The 22,166-nt window shown below is 40.5% G+C and overlaps 1 protein-coding gene across 7 annotated transcripts in view; it reads left to right on the plus strand.

Moving 5' to 3' along the window:
* The window catches only part of PLAGL1 (PLAG1 like zinc finger 1), a 50,739-nt gene that overhangs the window by 11,976 nt on the left and 16,597 nt on the right, over nt 1-22,166 (plus strand). For 2 of the 7 annotated variants that reach the window (XM_023750181.1, XM_014451840.2), the window contains exons 3-6: nt 2,518-2,559; nt 12,370-12,437; nt 15,580-15,611; nt 19,777-19,838. The gene's annotated coding sequence lies outside the window, so the exon portion shown is untranslated. Of the gene's footprint in view, nt 1-2,517; nt 2,560-12,369; nt 12,498-15,579; nt 15,612-16,763; nt 16,890-19,339; nt 19,839-22,166 lie in introns of those variants that run through there. The other 5 variants (XM_023750180.1, XM_006084396.3, XM_014451844.2 and 2 more) reach the window with 4 other exon arrangements.

Consider the following 22,166-nt stretch of genomic DNA (forward strand, 5'->3'; position numbering starts at 1 on the left):
CCTTGTCGCATTCAAAGAGATGCTTAAAATTGCAATCTAGAAAATTGCTTTTAAACAGCTGGAGAAAGACGTTCATATTCTCAGAGGACGTAATTTAGGAAATCGTTGTGAGGTTTTAAAAATCTACATTATATAGGAAAAGTGTTGATTTTTCTGACACCTTTCTGGGGATATTAATATAATACAATACAGATCCATACATAATCTTTAGATATTGTAAATTAAAAATTTTCCAGTATACTTTATGGTTTATATTTTGTTGTTGTGATTTACCTATTTGTGTTAATTCTAGTTTTCCCTCACAGTGTTGGAGAAGTAGATGATGGAAAATGTTCTAACTTTAAAGCATGAACATATTACTCAGATTCCTAAAAATTAGAGTAGATGGTATCTCTGTGTGTATCTAAAACAAGAAGGAACATTTAATTTTTTTCTATTAGGCTGGCAACTCAAAATATTTTGTAATTACCTCACTGAATTTCCCTGCCCCCTCAAAATAGGAAGAAAGAGGAGGAAGAGACTTGGTTGGTTGGGATATTTTGGAGGGGATTGATCAGAGGTTGTCTATATTGAAGATGTGTTTATTTCATGAATCCTCTCTTAGAAGCTCTCAGCTATTTAGAGGCCAGCATCTCTATTTCTGTAATTGTTTTAATGGATGGAGGTGGTGGAGTAGTCTATTCCATCTCTTTCCTGGCTATTTTGTCAGGAACAGCTAATGTAGGGCTAATAGCAGCAAAGGCAGCAGCATCTGACCTCCCTATTCAGAGCACAGACAGATGAATAGCAAACAGTTCCTTCTGAACTGTCCCTTCCTGGTCCCCATTTGTAAGGGGGCATTTTATCTTAGCCACATAGGAGTGGAGAGTGGAAGATTTGCTCTGTTTGGGAATGGGGCAAGTCTTTCTGCCCACTTCCTCCATATTACAAGTCTGTCCCATACCCCCTCCTTACTAATTTAGCTTCCTAGGTAGAGCTAGGGAGGGAAAATGTCCTGACCACCAAAGTTGAGTGTCATGTCTTGACAATTATAATTCCCATTATAAAGTCCCATTGTGATATAGAAATCAGTTTCTTATGTGTTTGCTCATAGCAAGTTTGTATCAATGCTAGGTTTTCTGACCTTACGGAGGTATTGGGACCATGCCACCTCTCTCTGAATGATGCCCTTACCGTGTTACCGTGTAATAGGAACAACTGAGAAACTATGAGATCTAACCATGATGAAGGGCTGGCAGCTTTGGGCCCACAATCCAGGTGATCAGGTCAAATGCTGGCTGTTCTACTTCTTAACTATCTGCTATAGGGAAAGGTTTTATTCTTTCTCAGCCAGAATTTTCTTATTTGGACAAAGGGGATAAAACCTCCTATTCTCAGGTTGTTGTGACAATTAAATAAAATAATATACATCAAGTGCTATAGATAAAATATTCATAAGTCAAGCAAATTCTTTTTCTCAGTTAAAACTGATGAAAAACAATGAGATATTCCAAGAAATCAGAGATTTAATGCAGAGAGGATGATATAAGAGAGGAAGGAAGTATAATATTCTGAAAAGAGTACTTTGGGGTAGTCCTTGGGCTCTTGCTTATCTCCAAGGGAAGGTTTGTCTTTACCATCTCAACCTAGTAATCTCTCTTGAGCATCAGTATCATGATTTTTTTTTTAAAAGAACACATTCTTTTTTTTTTTAATATATTTTATTGATTTTTTACAGAGAGGAAGGAAGAGAGATAGAGAGTCAGAAACATCGATGAGAGAGAAACATCGATCAGCTGCCTCTTGCACACCCCCTACTGGGGATGTGCCCGCAACCCAGGTACATGCCCTTGACCGGAATCGAACCTGGGACCCTTCAGTCCGCAGGCCGACGCTCTATCCATGGAGCCAAACCGGTTTCGGCTGTATCATGATTTTTAAAATGAAGATAATAATGGGTTTGAGGACCTTGATAAGGATAGAGTGGTGGAGATGGCAGCCAGGGGAATGGGTTGAAAAGTGACTAGGTGAGGAAATGAGGATTATCTAAATTTTCTATTCTTTTCGAAGTTAGTCTGGGGATATAGTGCGAGAAGTGGAGGTCAGTAAAGGTTTTGTTAATTAAAGGTTGGGGAATACCAGAGCATGGTATGTTGGCGAGAAGTATCTCTAGTATAAATGGAGAGGGTGATAATATAGAGGAAACTGTTATCAGAGATATATATACAAGTGTTGGGAGTGATGAAATTCTATAGAACTAAATACACACATACACACACACAAACACAAATTTAATGAGACTGGGGTAATCTCAAAAGACCAGTGGGTTGTATTAATATAAATGTACTGATTGTGATATTGTACCTCAGTTTTGTGAAATGTTACCGTTGGGGGGAACTGAGTAAAGGATACTCAAGATCACTCTTAAAACCCCATGTGAATCTGCAATTATCTTAATGAAATTCAATTTAAAAATGAATATGAAACTATTATATAAAACTAAAATAATTTTTATTTTTAAATTTATTTTATTTTTAGGTTGTTCCTGCCTGATTGATAACATAGTCATCATTGCCTTTTGTAAGTTGATATTTTAATTTTTTTATCCTCCACCCTGATATTTGCATTTTCTAATTACATGAGAGTACTTTTCTAGAGAACCTGGAGCAAAACTTGTTACCAGAAAATAAACAATAAGATCTTAAGGAAGCAGAATATGTTTTCAATACTTAGATGTAAGAAAAATCTGCTAGAGCTCAAGGTCAGCAGAATTTTGTAGGTTGTAGGCTTGCCCAGATAACTCAATAAGGAAGTTTGAATGCCTGATTTAGAACTTTAATTAGATTATATGTGACTTAAAATAAATTCAAATATTAATCACCTATATATTTCTGTATACTTTATTTTCTTATTCGTAGTTGTTTGATTAGAAGTTCTTTGCTAGAAAAAAAGTGAATCAGTCTTGATACTTTTAGTAAATGGTTTCTATGCCATTTTGTTATTGAGGACTTGGAGTGTTCTTTCAAAATTTAGTTCTAGAAGCTCCCCTTTTACGAGTTATAAATTAAGGAGCAGAAGGCATGGTGGAGAGCACAAGTTTTAGAACCAAGCACAGCCTGGCTTGAATTCTGGCTGTGATATGGATAAGTACATGGCTATAAACAAGTTAGTGCACCTTTCTTAGCCACAGTTCGTCATTTATAAAATTGAAATAATAATAGCTGTGATATTTATGAGGATTAACTGAGGTGATACACCTGGCCATTAGCAGCATTCAGTAACTATTAATCTTTTAAATAATTCTATATTTCTCAGTACTGTAAGCTTGAGACACTAGTAATAAATAATTTTACAATATGCTTTATACAGAAGACTATCTTTTATTACTTATATCCTTATATGTAGTAAATTTTGAAAAAAATTATATATTTTTATAGGAGAGAAAATGATTAGGAGACATGGGCTGATAATAGACTCAGCAAATCACTTTTTTGCATTTTTTTGAGCTTTTACATAATCTCTACATCTTAGCAAAGTGGACAAAAGAAATGAGATAATGTAGATTTGTCAGTACTTACTTGAAAATGTAAAGCACTAATGAAAATGTAAGAAAGCGGAATTTCATAATGAGGGGACTTCCACCATGACTTCCAGCCATGATGTAGTAACAGAAACTGGATTTATGCTCCTGCCTGAGCAGCCAAAAACAAGAGCCCCATAAACTATTATGAAAAAAAAGTTTTCAGACATTGAACAACAAGCGACATAAGAAGTGAACCCTGAGAGAAGGGAAACAAATCATGTGCATGAGGCCACAGCATAAGAAGGGGAACCAAACACAGACCAGTGGTCACACTGAATTGCAGTGATAAGAGTAGGGAATTCAGGGAGGCCGAGGCAGCTAGAATTGCAGGATAGAGTCCAGAGAAGAGAGAGTTTCACAAAGAGAACTCTGGAGATCTTCAGCTGAATGCTAATTAGTGCATGCGTGTAAAAGAATTACCCAAGGCTGAAAAAAGGACACTGGAAGGGAAAAGGTAGCTCACATAGGGCTGGGAAGTGCGTGTCCCCACCACTGAGAGTAGAGAAACTTTGTAATACAAGTGTATTCGATGGAATGATCAGAAGGGTTTTGCCTAGTAACAAGGCAGAAGTAGCCCCAGAGTAAAGGTTGCTCTGATCCTTCCTAAAAAAATCTTAGAAGGAAGCCATTAAAGAAAGGTCATAAAACCTTTTTGTAAAGGGCCAAATGGAAGATATTTTAGACTTTTCAGGTCATATGATCTCTTGCAACTACTAAGCTCTGCTATTGTAATGTAAAAGCAGCCATAGACAATATGTAAATGATGGGGAGGGCTGTATTCCAATAAAACCTTATTTACAGAAATAGTGTGGGCCAGATTTGAACTGTGGGCCATAGTTTGTGGACTCCTGTTTTAAAGTATCAAATGGTTTCTAGTAGCTTAATTCCATCCCAGAACAAAGCTCAAGAATATTTAAAGAAATAACAAATATCTAGCACCCAATAAGGTAAAATAAGCAGTGCCTAGTGTTCAATCAAAATTTACCAGATATACAAAGAAACTGAAAAATTCAATGGTAAAGAGAAAAAATAATCAATAGAAATAGGTCCAGAAATGCCATGGATTTAATAAACAGATTTTAATTAAATTAATCTAATTAAAATTCATAATATTTTAATAAGGAAAACATATTTACTAAACAAAGATGTTAAAATAGTTATAACTATATTCAAGATAGTAGAGGAAAGCATAAAGTTTGTTAAGGATAGACATGAAAGCTATTATAAGACCCAAATTGATTTTCTAGAGACACCATAACATGATGAAAATTACACTGGGTAGGAATAACAGTAGACTAGGCATTGCAGGAAGAAAGATTTTGTGAACTTGAAGACATAGCAACAGAAATTTTACAAAATGAAAGACAAAAATACTGAATAAAGAAAACAGCCCATCAGTAAGCTGTGGGACAACTTCAATCAGCCAAATACCCCTGTATATGTGTAATTAGGGTCTCCAAAGGAGGGAAGGAAAAGAAAAAATAATGCTTGAAAGTCTGCTAAATTTGATGAAAACAATAACCCCACATATCTCAGAAGCTCAATGAAAACCTAGCATGAACAAAAAAAAAAAAAAAGGAAGAAAATTAGACCAAGGTACACTGTAATCAAATAGTTTAAAACCAGTAATAAAGAGAAATATTTTAAAGCAGAGAACAGATACTATAAATTTAGAGGAACAAAGAATGAGGTCAAACTTTTGTCAAAAAGCAGTGTAAGCCAGAAAACAGTGGAATAATATCTTTAAAGTAATGAAAGAAAAAACTGCCAAGCTAGAAATCTATAACTAATAAAAATATCTTTTAAAAAAGATAATGAAATAAAGACTTTCTCAAGTTGAAAGAATATATTACCATTAGACCCTCACCACAGGAAATGTTAAAGGAAGCACCTAGGAAGAAGGAAAATAATATCAGATGGAAATAAGCAACATCAGAAATGATAGCCACCTGGGTAAATGTATAAAATTTAAAAATCTTTAATCCTTAATAAAAGATAAATGATTGTTTAAATAAAAATAGTAACAATAGAGTTGGGGTTGATAACATGAAATATAAGAAAATAATTGCACAAAGGTCAGGAAGAAAAAAATTGAAATATAAAACCATAAAGTTTTTATATTATATGTGAGCAGGTATAATATCCCTTGAAATTACATTGTAATAAGTTAAGGATATGATTATAAACACTAAATCAGCCACTGAAACATCAAAACAAAGAGTTATAAGCCAAGAGATAAAATAAAATAATAATCAGTCCAAAAGAAGGCAGAAAAAAGGAAAAAGGGAACGTAGAACGGATTGGACAAATACAAAACAAATAACAAGATGCTACAATTCAACCTAACAAATGTCAAGAATCACATTAAGTATAAATGGTTTAAATACTCTAGTTAAAAGACAAAGAATGTCAGAGTAGATTTGATAAAACACACACAAGAATTAGCTATATGCTGCCTGAAAAAAATGTATTTCACATATATAAAGGCACAAATAGTTTATAAGCTAAAGGATGGAAAACAGCATATATTTTAGCACTAATTTTTTAAGAAGTGGCTATATTAATATCATAAAGTAGAAAATAGAAATAACAGCAAAGAATATTTTCAAGAATAAAATTATTTCATAATGGTAAAATGGTAAATTTCTCAAGAAGACATAATCTTAAATGTTTATGCATCTAATAATAGAGTTTCAATTTGCACAAGGAGAAGTAGACAAATCCACAATTATAATCAGATTTCAACACCCTCTCTCAGTAGATGATAGATTAAGTAGATAGAAAATAAATAAGGATATAGAAGAATTAAATAGCACTATTAACCAACTGGACCTAATTGCTGTTTATAGAACACTCCACTCAACAACAGCAGAATACATATTCTTTTCAAGTACACTCAGAACATTAATCAAGATAGACCATATTCTGTGTAAGAAAACAAGTCAATTAATTTAAAAGGATTTAAATCATACAAAGAATGTTCCTTGACCATAATGGAATTAAATTAGAACAGAAAAGTTGCTAGGAAAATATCTTTTAACCGAACATCACACTTCCAGCTAACCCAGGGACATATTCTAGGCCATAAAAAAATTCCTTAAATTTAAAAGGAAGCGTTTTCCCCATTTTAACAAGTTTTACATTGCTTTGACTTTCAACATCAATGCCAACAGCTACCCTTATTGAGCCTTTGTTATATGTTAACACTGTTCCAGGTGCTTTATACAGGTTATCTAATTTGACCCTTCACAGACCCTATGAGAAAAGGTATTATTATTATTCCTCTTTTACAGATGAGGAAACTGAGGCTCTAAAAATATTATTAACTGCTTAATTTACAAAAAGGCGACACTAAAATTTAGGTATGGATCTACTTGATACCGGAGTGCATGCACTACCTTCTTGATTGAATGGTGCAATGCATTGGGTTTAGAAATAGGTGATGACTTACTTAATATAGCTATGGTGAGAGAACTTCGGTGAATAATTATATGCACACAGGGTAGCTGGGTACAGTGGAAACAGCATGAGATTTAGAAACAGAATACTTCAAGTTCTAACTCTGCTACTTACTAATTCTATGACTTTGGTAAGTCAGTTTATTACCTCTCAAGTCTATTTTCTTCATTCAAAAATAGAAATGAATAAAGCCAGCTATCTCGGCTGGTCATGGTGAAGATCACATGGATGTTTCTAAGTTCTCTAAATGCTCTTGAAAGGCATATAAATGAACTGATGAGTGTATTTCATCATTTGGCATAGTCTTTCTTTAAGTAGGACATTTTTTGAGTGCGTTTAAAAAATGATCTGATTTATAGAAACTTAGTGAGTTTCCAGAACAGCTCTCTTAGATTATAGAGCGATCTATTATATAAGGAGTTTCTACTCATAAGAGCAGCTTTTTTTGATGAGATACATAATTTTTGAGATGGAGTTTCTACTCGTAAGAGCAGCTTTTTTTGATGAGATACATAATTTTTGAGATGTGGCGTTATTTCACAATACCTTGTAAAGGGATTCTTGATGTTTCTCTCTCCATTTTGGGAGAGTAGGAAGACGGAGAGGCCCAACATGATCCACTGCCAGAGTCAGCTTTCAGGTTCCTACAATGACTGTCCAACTGCGCTTACTAAGCTACATTTTCTGTGCAGTTTAGAGCTCTGCATTTCTTAAGTTCATCTCTGTCCCCAGCTGAGCCAATGTGGGCTGTTCAGCACCCTGTACAAAATGGCATCGTTGAGTCAAATGAGTAATCAGTGATTGAATCCCCCAGATCAACACTGAAGCTCAAAAGACGGGCACCTAGAAAGGTTATGTTCTGTGTCAAGGAGTGAGTTCTCCATCCCTCTCATTCCAATATCGTTTCTTTTCTTTTTAGGTTAGGAATTTTGAAATTTAACTGATCTGTCCCCATGTTCACTGAGGAATAGTGACAGGAATGGAGTGGAGCTCAGTAAAATGAACACATTTTGTTGCAGATTTTCATGAAAGCTGTGTCAAAGAAGCAGTTCAGAATTCAGTGGAGACCTTGGAAACTTTTTAATAATATCTGCTCAGTGTAGGTAACCAATCAGGCCAATCCGTGTTTTTTCCTAGTCCCTCCTCACTCCCACAAACACACACACGGCTCATTCACACACAGACTGTCATTTAGGAGCCTGGATTACCAGTTTGGATGATTACCCAGCTCAAATAAAAAAGCTAACTGTTCTGTCGCTGTTCACGGTTTTGTTTGGCAAACAGAACTTACGCAAACTGACTCTTTCTTTAGGTCTAGCGGCCTTTGCGGGAAGCCCTAGGAATTACAGCTCTAAATTCATCCTATGTCGTAGCTTACTGGGTGCCAGCCAATAATGAGGGCTGCACGATAGCCACACTCCAATCATCAGTAGAGCTATTCGATGGAGAATAAAGTGTCCCTGTCGTTTGGGTATGGTGACACGAAAGAAATTGGAGAAGAAGGGAGACCATCACTTGGAGGATTGCAGGATTGGAAGAAGAAAGGGAGAGTGAGAAGGCGATGTGTATTTATGGAATGTCAGGGGGCCATTGAGGCCCAGCAGGCCCTGGTAGCGGAGGACTTCCCTTGGTGCCCGTTTTCTCCCTCTGACCTTGGATGAACTAGCGCGCAGTATATTATGCCTGGCGATTGTGCTGGTTTGTCATGGTTAGCATTCTGGACTGTCACTGGAATGTAGGAAACGGATGAATTTGAATTGAACCATGAGGTGGTCTCCGGGCCTTCTCCTTGTCTCAAGGAAACCTGTCGCTGTTTGTCTGGGCCTGGCCTAATGAAAGCAATGGAGGGAGAGAGAGGTGGGCCTTTGATCTCTTTGTTGCAGCTGCTCCCTGGGAACTCGCTGAAATCAATGCCCTGTTTTCCTGAAGGAATGAATGGCTCTGCCTAACTAGCTTTGTGAAGCCCCGGGGGAATTCACTGCCTCTGTTTATTGACAGCTGAAAAGGAGCACATGGGGTGGAATGGACCTTCTTGTGAAAACCAGGCACAAGGAAAATTAGACCTCAATTTAACACAGAGGAATTTGGAAATTCACCCCAAAGGAGACCGTGGTTTCTCATGCTTACATTAGAATTACTCAAGTTTGGGGCTAGTGTGTAATGAACAATGGGGGTTCTGTCACAACTATGTTATAAGTAGGAATATGGCATGCATGAGAAATGATGTTAAGTAGAAGTTGATCCAACACCCTTGTTCTTTTTTTAAACACAGAAGTAGAGAAAGACAAATATTCACCATGATATAATCAGGTGATTCTTTTCTTTTTTGCCTGAAGAAGAAAAAAGTGATATTTAAAAGTCATTATTAATATAGTAACACTAAGTCGTTAGAGTGTGTCTTCTGTTCATTTATGTTTCAAAACATCTTTGAACTTTCTAACTTTCACGACTGCTAGCTAGCTATTCATGCCATTCTGGATTATGCGTGTTGCATGGGAATATTACAAGAACACATTTATTTTTTAAAAAACTTATATCCCTAGGATATTTTAACTGAAAGTCTGTGTCAAACATAAATGAACCAACATATAGCACTTGCAAGTAGAACAGTTCATAAATCCTGAAGTTAGTGCCTTATTTTGAGAACAGAGTAAGGAAAAGGTCTTGAGTCTGTCGCAAGGAAACAACACCAAACCTTCCTTTTACATCTCCCTGCTTGCTTGATTTCCCAGGAAGAATTTATGGCTTCTTCCCTTGACCTCCAGCCCTTTGTGCACACCTATAGTATAGCACTTAACACATTGCCCTGTAAATCTTTGTTTAGGTTCTTCTTTTAGCTGGAAGTACAGCAGCTGGATAGTATTCATTTTTATATCTCCCAGCTTCGCAGACCTCCTGGATCCGTGAATCCCTGCTGATGAATGGAGATTGATAGCTCCCCATTCCTCCGTTCCTTTGAATGTAATTGCTTATCCAGGTCTCAACTGCAAACACTATATTTTAAGAAAACCTGATTGATCTATTGTTACCTGATTGGCACTATAGCCTTTTAAAACTTTTCCTTCAGGGAGAATTATTAAATGGTTGTTTAGATTTGGCAACTTTTGCCGGGCAGTCCATCAGCCTCTGAACAGGAAGCATAAAAAGTGGGAGGCATGGTCCTCTTCAAAGCCAAGGTCTCTTCTCTAATATTCTTTCCTAAAAATAAATCTCAAAACAGTGTCTAGACATTTTCAGTAAGAAGATGAAAAAGCTTATAATTTAGAGTTGTGTAGACTTTCACTTAACCAGATTTAGTGATTGAGATGGATAAAGCTTCCATTTTACATGATTTAATTCTGTGGTGTAATGTTAAATAATGCAAAGCAAATCATCCTTTGACAATATCTTTAACCAGATTTACCACCACTATGTGTTATGAACCCCTTATCAAAGGAAGCAAACACCTTCATCTCTCAGTGAAAGTGTAAAGGAAATTTTGATTCTAAGGATCATCTGCTATGATTTTACAGGACCCAGAACAAGCCCAATTTCTGAGCTCTTAAGTTAAAACCTATTTCTTTTTAAGTGGGAAATGGTTGACGACATTCTTTGGGAAAATAATATCTTAAAATTATAATGGAAAATTTTAGAGAATGATTGAGGTGGGAAGGGGAGATAGGTCAGTAAGCACACAGTACAGGAACTTGCTAATATTTTACTCATCCATGTTATTTTTGTTTTATTTTTACCACCACGATTATTTTTAAAGAAATCTATATAGGGATGAAATTTAAAATACAGGTTTCCAAGCGTGGGAGTGGTGGTAGCAACTTTGTAGAGGAATGAGCGTTCGCATAGCTCACAGATGTGGTGGATTCAGCAGCTTGTGATTCTGCTGAGATTTTAGGTTTCTTACAAAATGGGAAAATCACCCTGGCCTTGATCATCGATAGGCTCTCACTCCCATAAGTATTAACTTGTAGATAAGAAAGCAGTAAGCATAGCGCTGAGGTTTTATAACTTGGCCGCTCAAGCCTCCCAGTTTCTGGAAGTAATTTTGTGTGACATGATACTAAGTAGGGAGGCGGGGAGGGTGGAAGGAAAAGTAGGAAATCAAGCCACACTTTTCCATGGGGTGTTTCAGCTTTTAGAAGTGAGGCATATCTTTGTCTGCGTTGATAGAAAGAGCTACACACAGGCCAACGCAGTGACTGCAGTTACAAATGGCGTTCTTGCTATGTTTATAGAATCAGATAACTTCCACTACGTGGTCCTCCATCAGAGAGGCTTTTTTCCCCTCAGGACTGAAAACTGCTATAATACCCAAGTAGTAATAAATTAAGAGTCAAGCCCACAATGTAGTTTTGGGGATCAGCATATGTTAGGTGTTTGTATTTGTATGTTTATTTCCGTAAACAAACTTTCTAGTAGAAAGATATCAGTTCCTTCCCTCTCTTCCCATCCATCCAGACCGACCAGATAAAGCCTTATCTAGTCATTGGGAAGGAGACATCTCCTTCCTGATTAGATTGAAATGCAGGCAATGTAGTCTGAAATATAGAATTATTAAAAATACCTTTACTGGGTATGCTTGCTATCAACAAGTTCTGCCCTCCAGCTTCTCCTTTTAGTAGTAGGCTTGTCTTTGAAAAACAAAATTGGAATTAAGCAAAGGTGTGTTTTTTGTTGTTGCTTGTTTTGGAGTTTTTGTTGTATGTTGTTGTTGCTTGTTTTGGAGTTTTTGTTGTTTGTTTTGCCTTTTAGTGGCCTTTCCTTGCTGCTAGAGTCCTCCCCCCCCTCATTGTCACTTCACCCTCAGCCCCTCAGTACTTGTTGCCTTTTTTTAAAGGTCTGTCATCTGATATCTGCTCAAGGCTGCGAGGTGTTTTCACTTGAGTCAGGGTCTCTGGGAAATAACTACAAATACCCGCGGGCTCCCTGCTTACCACTTGGTGTTAAGCACTTGACTCAGATGAACTCATTTAATCCTTAAAAGGCTCTTGTGCCATAGGTGTGGTTATTTCCATTTTACAGGCAAGGAAGTGGAGGCAGGGGGAGACTAAACAGATTGCACCAGGTTTCTAAGTGGCCCCAGGAGGCCCCCGGATTTGAATCTAGGCATCCTGGCGCCATAGCTCCTGCTCGTAACCGCATCCCTAAACTAAAACTAAAAATCCTTTAAGGACTTAAAGGTGTGCCTCTGGAATGTTGGAATATGCCACTGTGGCATGTTGACGGAGAGAAATTTTTTTTTTGATTCTGGCATTCCTGAACTCGTATTCCATATATAAATGTCTACTGACACAGTGCCAATGTGTGTTTTTTCCATGCCTTGTTTTTTAATCTTTTGATTTTCCCCCCTCTAGGGTTGCTCTACATTTGAGGTGGCCTCTGTTTCGCATCTAAAACTCCTCTGTACGTCAGACTTAGCCAGGTTCGTAGGCCTCTGCCAGATGGTCTGACTTCTGCCCAGTCTGCTCGCCCGTGGTCAGTGGTGAGTCTGTGTCCCGTTCTCTCTGTGTTAGAGGGGACACCACTGCTGTGTGTAAAGGCTTTTATACAGTTGACTTTTATTTATCATGACTTGCTTACTCTAAACTTTGTGATCCCACTCCCTTACATTTTAAAAAGATGTTTTAGCATTGTTTTATCTTACAAAACAAACAAATCCCAGGGAAAATCTGGGGGTGTTTCCCTCCATGTAGAATCACATTTAGTATGCTACATACATTACAATTCAGAGTTTCTAAGTCATGCTCCTAAGGTTGTAATATGAGGTGATTCTCCTTTTGCATATGTTCTGTCCAAATTTCCTAAAGTTGTGAAATACGTGTTAGGAAATAAGTGCCCCTAAATCCAGTGTTTATTTGAGGGAACTCATGGTTGGCAGGAGTCACAGTTTTATCTCTTATCATTCTCCATACATCTGGAGATTACGATTTGTATTAAACAGCTATTTCATAATAGTAATTCCTGCCTTAAATTTCATATTCAGCATTTTGGTTGTCTTTCCCACGTAGCATGCATGTTGTTCTCTGTTTAAGCCCATTGCCTTCTTCACCCTAAAGCAACCCTCCCCCTGTTTTGCAGCTTTGGTGCTAACAGCGTTGCTTAACCATAACTCTTGGCCTCTCTCCAAACATTTTTTTTTACAAAATGTCCTTGACTGTAATATGCCATAATTTTATTTTTGTTTTAGTGTTCTTTTCTTATATTTCATCTTACACTTGAATTTTTCCCCCCCTAAGCCTCTCACTAGACAAACTGCTTCCAAATTTATTTTACTCTTGGGGCTGACTTCTAGAAAAGCTATCCACAGCTGCTCCAGTTGGAAGGCCAAAGCGAGGAGAATATTAGATGGGTGTGTTTAAATTCCTGCTCTCCAGATAATTCCAGTTGAAACTAGTCCACTTCCCCACTAACACATACAAAAGGAAAATTCTAGCAATATCCAAAATGCCAGAATCACTTCTATATGTCACTTGGGTAACTTTATAATACTGGTAAGACCAATTTATGCCGGCCCATTTTTTAATTGGCTGCTTAATAATTTAGAAATCTTTCAAATATATGACATATAAAACTTAATGCATGCAGGAAACTAGAAATTTCTTTTGTAAGTACATGTTAGGAAATGGAATTAATTGTATTGTGATTATCCACATGAAAGAAAGATTATTGAAGTGAATCAAGAACTTCTACTCTTTCTGTGATAGTGTACCCTAAAACAGGTTAGCATGTTTTTTCCTAATTGTGAACTTAACCCAGTTTGTAAAATCATTCTTGACACTTATTAACAGACCCGTCTACTTTGTACGTATACTTTAGACTCTGTCCCAGTCACTGGGCCTCTGTTTGTACATATGGACACACGTACTGTATAGTCTTGTAAGAGCTCTGCACGGAGGGGAGATTTCACCGTGCAGAGAAGTTCAGGGACTTGCCTCGGGTTGCATACCTGGCCCGCAGCGGGGCCAGGGCTCCATCAGCCATCTTCCTGAGATGGCACAGGCACTTTTTCCCTTTGCTCTTATGTGTGTTTTCCCCCCCACGGAAATGACCAAGTCACTGATTTCAAGGAATAAAATGGATAAATCCAGGAGCATAATCTGTATGTCTCCTGTCTAAGGTCTCTTTCCCCAACACAAGCCTGAGCATACTGCTCTCCTGGTGAAAACCTTCCAGTGATTCTGATTGTGCAGGACTCTTGGTTGCAATTGACAGAAACTAATGGGGCCCTTAAAGGATCCAAAGAGCCGAGAACAGGAACATACGTGCTTGCAGAAGGATCACTCTGATCGTAGATTGTGATTAGGATTAGGATGAAGGGGAATCAATCCAAAAACAGAGACCGGGCAGCCAGTAGGGATCTCAGTCTCTTTGCACTGACCTAACTTGACTCCGAGCTCTTTACTCACTAGGCTGGTAGTAGGTTTAAAGGAAACCCCATGAAAATTGAGTTTTGGCCAATAGAGTGGGCGTACCTTCCCACCATCCCTCACCCTCACCCCCATCTAGTTTTGGGGTACCACAGATTGGAAAGTAGTGGTTCCCATGTTAGGCAGTAGGGTTTGGGGATGGGCCACGTGAGTGTTCATTAACTGCCTCCTCCTCCCCCTTCCCTCCTGGGACCCATGTGTCTGATGTGAGAAGGGAGGCAAGTGTCAACAGAGGCCAGACCCCTGTGAGGCCAGAGTGGCCCACGCTCCGGTTGCTGCCATTTTCCTAACATCTGCCTGCTAATGTTCCCTGCTTGCTTAACGCACCCTCGCTTCCACATCCCCTGCTTGCAAGTTCTCTTCTTGGGTACGATTTAATACAAACTACTCAGCTTTCTAAAAACCAAAGCGGAGGGGACACCGTCTTGGCACACTTTGCATCCACACCGGGGCATGTGGTTCCCAGGCAGGTCCTCCTCTCCCAGGTCCGACTCCCCCCTGGACGTGCACCCCACATGCCGGGCAGACTTAGTGTGTGCCTGTGTGGCAGGAAGATGGGGTTCCCTGGTTACTGACTCTTGTACATTGAAGTTCTTCTTCCTGCCCAAGCTCTGTTCTAAAAGTCCTGGTCTCTGAACAGTGGCTGCCATGTCATGAGTCCTCTCCAGTTTTCAGTGGGGCCCTCGTAAGCCTCATCCGAAGGGCTCACTTAGCCATAAACTCAAAGGGCTTTGCTTTGAGGACATGACTGACCTCAAAGTCTGGACCCCCTTAGACATTTCATTTGGTGCCACGAGTACCTACAGTTACTGCCACATCTGTGGATCAACAAATGTGTCACATTAAGGATTCATATCCTTTCTCTTGGGGTGGGAATCGCCTCTCCCAAAGCTACCTCATTCCCAGCACACTGTCATTTCTACCTTCTGAAAGCCCACGGCCCCAGTCCCCGTCCCAGCATGCGGGGCTGGGGACACCAGCAAGCTTGGAGAGCTGGCTGTCCTGTGCCTCAGCATGGCACACTGGCCTCTCCTCTCCCTGGTTGACTTCCCAGTTGTTAGTTTCTTTGGTTTTTAAGCAATTTGGAGTTTAAGATAAAGGCCTTAATGATAACTTTCTTTGCCTCTCCCTTCCTAGGTATTTGCATAGGAGTCAGAGGAGTTAATCCTGTGAGTAGAGTCTTAACATCTGCTTCTTTCCTTCCTTCTCTATCTGCCCCCTGGGGTTTCTAAAGCCCTGGCCAGTCCAAGCTTCTCTCTGCAACAGGGCGGAGGCCTTCTTTGCAAAGAAGTCTGGCTCCGGTTATGGGCAGCGAGTCCAGAGCACAGATGTGCACTAGCCTAAGTCTTAGCACCTGGTTGAGGCACCGGGGAGTCTCTGTGTCTGGCTCCCCAACTTCAAGTATGCAGGAAGTATCCCCTCCTTTATTCCCCATAAGGACCTCAGTTCACACTCTAGCCCCCACCTGGCCAACCGCTAGGGAAAGTTCATGGCAGTCATTTTTAGGTGCTCCCTTCCCTCCTAGGGTATGGCCTAGAACCTGGAGATTTCCCCATACCTGATAGGCCAGGGACTTGCCTCTGGCCTTTGGCGTTTCACAGCCCTGGTCTCCTGAAGCCTCAGGGACACCAGTGGAGCTGAAAATGCTCCTCTTCCTCCCCAGGCCCGGGGCAGGAGAAAGGAGGGAAAGTGTCTTTTTCTTACCTTCTTTCCCACCCTCATCTTCTCCCCACTAGACATTGGGCAGAATCTCCTCATTGGGTTTAGATGTTCAAAACAGACTGCTTCTGCCATCATCTGGGCTAACACACATAGATTTACAAAGCCTGTTACCTGTTAGAGCTAGAAATGAGCTAGAAAGGAAAACCGAGCTAGAAAGGAAAACTGTTGGCAGGACAAGGTGAAGTTCCAGAGCTGTCCTGCCCTGCTGGTGTAAGGCCGACAGGCAGGGCAAACATCGCCCACACAGTGGCATCCCTGGACACAAAGAGAAGGGAACAGATTGAGAGACTAGAAGCTCACAGATCTTAGAGCTCAGCTTAGTCAGAGAGAAAACCTAATGTGACTCCAGACGTTACCCTGGAGAGGCTGGGAAGTGACACGGTGAAGGGACTGACTTATTAGTAACGTGGACACTCACATCACACTACCTTAGCTGCTGGCTGGGCAACTTGGTACAACTTCTAAGCCTCAGTTTTCCCAAAAGTAAAATGGGGTTAATACCTCCTACTCGTATGGTTGTTGAGGGCATTTAGTAAAGTGATGAAAACTATGGCCATCACCCTGTGAGCATCCAATACATGTTAGCTGTTATTGCATAGTTGGCGCCGGTGGCTGAAATCTGTAATTTTGGAAGAGGAGCCGTGAGTCTAGAGTTAGCCCTGCGTGGAGCCCCTGCTCTAGAACAGGTGACCTTCCGGGCGCACTGCAGGACATCGAGGTGAGAGGTAGGTAGATGGATTTGTCTGGAATTTGAAAGTTTAGAATTGAAGGTAGATATTTGGGAGGCCTGTGACCTCCAGTAGTAGTTGAAACTTTGGGTTATGAACAAGGTCCGCCAGGGACTGTGAGAAAAGGTAGAGGGCCAGGTCTGTTCGCATTTCTGGTGACCCTTTGCAGCATGTTCCTCTTTGTGGTGAGAATGCGAATATCCCACTGAGGGTCTTCACTTCAGAGACACAGTCTTGTTGTCCAGTGTGGTCCACCTCATTGAAATAAGGTTTTGTTGTCTGCAGTCTACTCTATAGGGTCGGCTCCTTTCCATTGGGAATTATGGGCTTAGGAAATAAAATAAAAAACTTAGTTGACAGGCTTTTCAGAAACAAGTCTTGTCCGTCGTCTGCCTAGATGAGTGTTTCATGGAAAACCAAGGCAGAACCCCCAGTGTTTGGGGCTTTCCCAGTTCTTTCCCACTCAAATCATTAGAAATAAAAAACAAAGTCAATCTGAAGAATTTACTGAAGCAAAATCAGGAGTAGCTAGAAGTGAATGAGCTGAAACTGGAGGGAAATCCCTTTGTTCAATTCGGGTTTCAGTGAATGCTCAGCAGGCGGTTAAACCAGTTCATTAACAGAAAAGACATGTTCTTAAGCTGCTCTCAGCAGTAAGTGCCTAGAAAAACATATTGTGACAACCGAAAAGTACATTCTAGAAGTCATATGCTCTAGATTCATGAAGCTGTAGTTTTTGTCATCAATGAAGAAACAGATCACTTACCCCCAAATATTTTCCCGTATATTTAAAACCATTAACTAGAACTAATCTGGCTGCTGTGTGCCAGTCCTCATTCCTAGAAAAATGTGATTTTTCTTGCCCCTAGGGAGCTCAGAAACATTTGTATTTAGGAATGTTGAATGTTAGAGGTTCATTTTTTGTTCTTACCATGACCACTTTTTAATCTAATCGACATATTAAAACCTTTTTCTCTGATTTTGAAATCTAAATTCAGACCTGGAAAGCAGTCTGCAAGTAGCACCCCGTCAGCCTTAGATGTGTTCTTTTTCTGAACTGTCTCTCCTCTGCTGTGTTCAATTGTCCTCTGCCGCCCAGGATCCCCCCAGGGCCGTGCGTGCTGTCAGGTTCTCCGGGACATTGCTAACTATGTAAGCGTCCGGCCGGTGCTGAGATGGCAGGTGGGAAAGGCCGGGGACTTGATTTCCTCCCAGCCAGGGTTCTCCACTTTCACTAGTGCTGCTCCCATTGAACAGCTCAAGAATAAGCTCCTGTGTGAGCCCTCGGGGGCCGAGGAGTATTGTTGAATTCAGAAAGGCAACGCTTTCTCGTAGTGATCATTTGAATATTTTGACAATGAAGCTGAGCTACTCCGCTGCCTGGTTTGCGTACTTCATGTCACGTGGCCCCTTCCTAGGGAAGCAGAGGCGCCTCGCCTCCCTGGATGCATAAAGCGGTATTGTCTGTGGGAAGACGGGTGGGAGCAAAGGAAGAATCATCCAGAAGAATTTCACTCTCAGGTTTTCTAAAGCCCTTTAAAAAAATGTAATCCAGGCCTTTGGAGACCATGATAAATGTTGAGTATTTTCAGAGGAGAGACGGACCATGAAGATGATTTGTGAAGTGTTTATACATGCAAAGTGAGGAATACACTTAAAACAAATTCTCTGGATGATTCAGACAACCTACTCACCTCCGCTTTTTTCCTGACTTGTGACAGGTTATTTTAAAGATTTAGTTGTCTACAATGGCCTGCATTTTTCTGATTTTAACTAAAAAGGATGTTTTCATGCAAAATAAACAGCTTTTTTTTAAAAATCAAATTAAGAGGCAACCAAGTGAAAAAATCAGTTAGGTGATCTCTAATTGGCTTTGTTTCATAATATATTTACCTTTGTACTGGGCAAGAAAATCCTGAAAAGCTTTTCACCTAAGAGGATCAACGGGTTGGAATAGTCTTAGTTGGAAGAAGCCAAGCTTTATAATTAATTGGTGAACAGAGATACCGGTTTTTAGATGCTCATCAGGGATCAGTAGTACAAAGCCGGCTGCAGCCTGGGCCCTGAAGACTTGGTAAAAACGTGAATCCCAGGGCCCTAGTGACGCTGTGCCAGCCTGTGCCAAAGATTTCCCCGGCATTCTAACACATAGCCAGGTTTGCTGACCACCAAATTGTCTATTCAGTTAGGAGCCTTCAGCCCATTTGATAAATCTAGACGTTTATATAAAGCTTTTGTTAGATATGAATGCCTACTAATTATTACTGACTTTTTCCAGTTCGTCATTTGTTTCAGGTTTTGTTATTGCATAGATTTGCATGCCTGTTTTATGGTATTCTAATACCGTTGATTTAAAAAAAAATACCATTTCCTCTCAGTGCTATTTTGAATATTTTTATGTAAGCAGTTGCATGAGTTTTTTGTTTTTTCTTCTACTTGCAGAAAGCAGGGGAAGATTTCAGGTTTTTTTTAATCCAGTTGTAAGTAGGACAAAGGATATAATGGAAATACTTAAAGGTCTTCTTGGGCAAGATTATATGAAATACTGAAAATCTTCTAAGTTGCAACATTGTGAACTCTATGACACTGTTTAAATATATCAGATGACACACATGTTTTAAGGCTTTTGCCATGTGGTATTTCTGAGATATTTTAAAGTTAAGGGTGGTAGATCAATTGAGGCCTTGAGGGTTTTAAAGTTTAAAATTGATGGATCCTTTGTTAAAATGCATGGAAAATGTTAAAAAGCAGTAGAACATGTCCTCTGCATGTCATCAGTTGCGTGTGTGGTGTGGGCTCTCGGAGGGAGGCTCCCTTGGTGTGGGGGTGGGGGAATGTTTCCCCAGCTTCCTTCACTGACGACCTGCGAGATCTCTCCTCACAGGTGTGACTCCTCACACACTTCTGAGAGGACCTCACGACTGCCTGAACGCTGACACCCAGCAGGTATGCAAGTGACCGTCGCTTTTAAACATTATTTCTGTGTGGGCATGTCTATTGATAACCGCTTGGAAACACATAGTAAAATTAGTCAAGGACATGCGGGAGGTTCAAGGGGTTTTAGTAGAGAATAAAAAGACATTTCCCTTTCAAATCACAAAAGTAATCTTAGGACAGAATTTTTGACCTTTTCTTTTCGTACACTCTGTATTTCAGGGAATCAGAGGATGCAATTAGCAACTTTTCACACCCACACCCTCTGTTGTCTGCCCCTCCTCCCCTACACACACACACACACACACACACACACACTCCCCGTAGCACCTGCAGATCCATGGCATTTCTGCTGGTAACCCTGTCGGTTCCGAAGCTTTAGGGCTGCCCCGTCTACATCCTAACTTGTGCACATAAGGGGATGTGTAAAGGTTGCCCTCCCCTTTGTGGAAGATGTTGACGGATAAGCCGGAGGAAGATGCTGGCCGCATCCCAGTAGCGCTAGGACTCCAGAATCATAATCATCGGTGCCTGTGGGTAAAGAACTTCAGTCTCTGAACCTCAGTTTTCTCATCTGTTAGATGGGGATGAAAGGGACTTTCTGCCTCTCTCACAGGGCTGGCTGATGGAAATTACTAGACAAAATAGCATGAGAGGGCATTATGAGCTCAACTGAATTATTCTTTCACTAAATATTATTTAGGTTTCCTTTGAAATATAATGTTCTTACTAAATAATATTTTGATTTATTGGCCAAGAAATTGAAATCCATTCCAACATGCCAGTATATCTACTAGCAGCCAAGAAAGGCACTAGCAGTTCTAATGAGGCGGGGCTCAGGGAATCTTGCCTTTGTATCTTCTATTCCCGTGTGATTGACATTAGAAGACTGGGCATGATGACCAGTAGGATCCTGGAGTGTGTCTGCCCAGTAGTTGGTGGTGGGTCTGTGGGCTGAGGACAGGTAAGGGGCAGCTAACACACTGGGCAGGAGACACAGGCGCAGAGTGGGACAAGCTCAGGCAGGACGGACCGTGCAGTCGCTCGGGGAGCAGGAAAGGAAGCCCAACTTGAAGCATCTCTATAGGCTACTGGGAAGGAGCAGCAAGCATGCAGCCACGGGAAATTGGGGCTTATTGTGAGCAGGGTGCCCGGCCTCCAGGGCGACTGGAGCACAGAACGGCACATTGAAGCCGCCTGCTATGGGCTGTGGGATGGACCACACATGTGGATTGGGAGACAGCTACTCAGAGAGTACGCATTCCTCCCATTGAACTGGGTATAATTGTAATGGTTTGTTAAACAAACAAAGGACCCAGAGCTGTGAATGGGGGAGAGAAAAGACGTAAGGTGAAAAGGAGAGGAGGCCCGCGCGCCAGTGTCCCGCATTTTAAGCTTTCTCCCCCATTTCCTGGGCATTCCTCTCCCCTTTCAGAGCAGCCAGAGCAGGAACTTGTCCCTCTAGTGTCATTTCCTTTGAAGATGGAAACCTGGTGAAATGTTTACCATCTTTAAAAGAAAAAATGAAAAACGGGGGTCATCCTAAAGGATAAATATTTACATTTATATCCTAAATGTAAACCTTTTCATATTTGGAATTATTTCTGGATGAACAGTTTGCTTTGCATCATTTGAACGTACGGACGTGACATGGGAAGGCAAAGAGAAAACTCTCAGTGCAGCTTTGTGTCTAAGGAACAAGCCTGTGGGCTTCCGCAGGAGGCTGGAGCCTGCGGGGCAGCAACTCCACTCTTCCTTCTTACTCTGCACAGAGTTGATAGGAAAGTGAGTTCTGGATGCTCATCCATTGAATAAGCTTGAGAAACCATAGTGTTAAGTTGTCATTTAAAATTGCCAATTGCATTTGTGTCCATTTGGGTAATCAGATTTGGTCTCAGGCTCATCTTGTCAAAAAAGACCATTTAGAGTTTCAGAACAGTACTTTTCACTGGGCTGTGCCCTGGGGTAAGGAGGGGGAGGAGCTGTTTTCTCTGTAAAGCAATCTGTTGATGAACCGTCATCACTTTCCCTGCTCCCAGTTCCCAATAGAGTAACCCCAGATTCCTCTCCTGGTGTGCGGCCCCTTTGTGTTCGGGCACAGCCCCTTCTCCAGCCTCCCCTTCACACTCACACCTGCCGTCCAGCCAGACTGAACTCCGGGATCCCTGCTGCCCTGTGCTGCTTTGTGTCTCTGTTTTTTTATGTTCTACTGTCTGCCCGAAATGCATGCCTCTTTTGTCCACCTGGTAAACTCCTAATGAGCCTAAGTACTGGTTTTAAAATTTAGAAAGTACAGATAGTCAAAAAGGAAAAACAAAGAGAAGGTATCTCTAACTCCAC

Source organism: Myotis lucifugus, unplaced genomic scaffold (assembly GCF_000147115.1).
Source record: "Myotis lucifugus unplaced genomic scaffold, Myoluc2.0 scaffold_11, whole genome shotgun sequence".
NCBI classification, from domain to species: Eukaryota; Metazoa; Chordata; class Mammalia; order Chiroptera; family Vespertilionidae; genus Myotis; species Myotis lucifugus.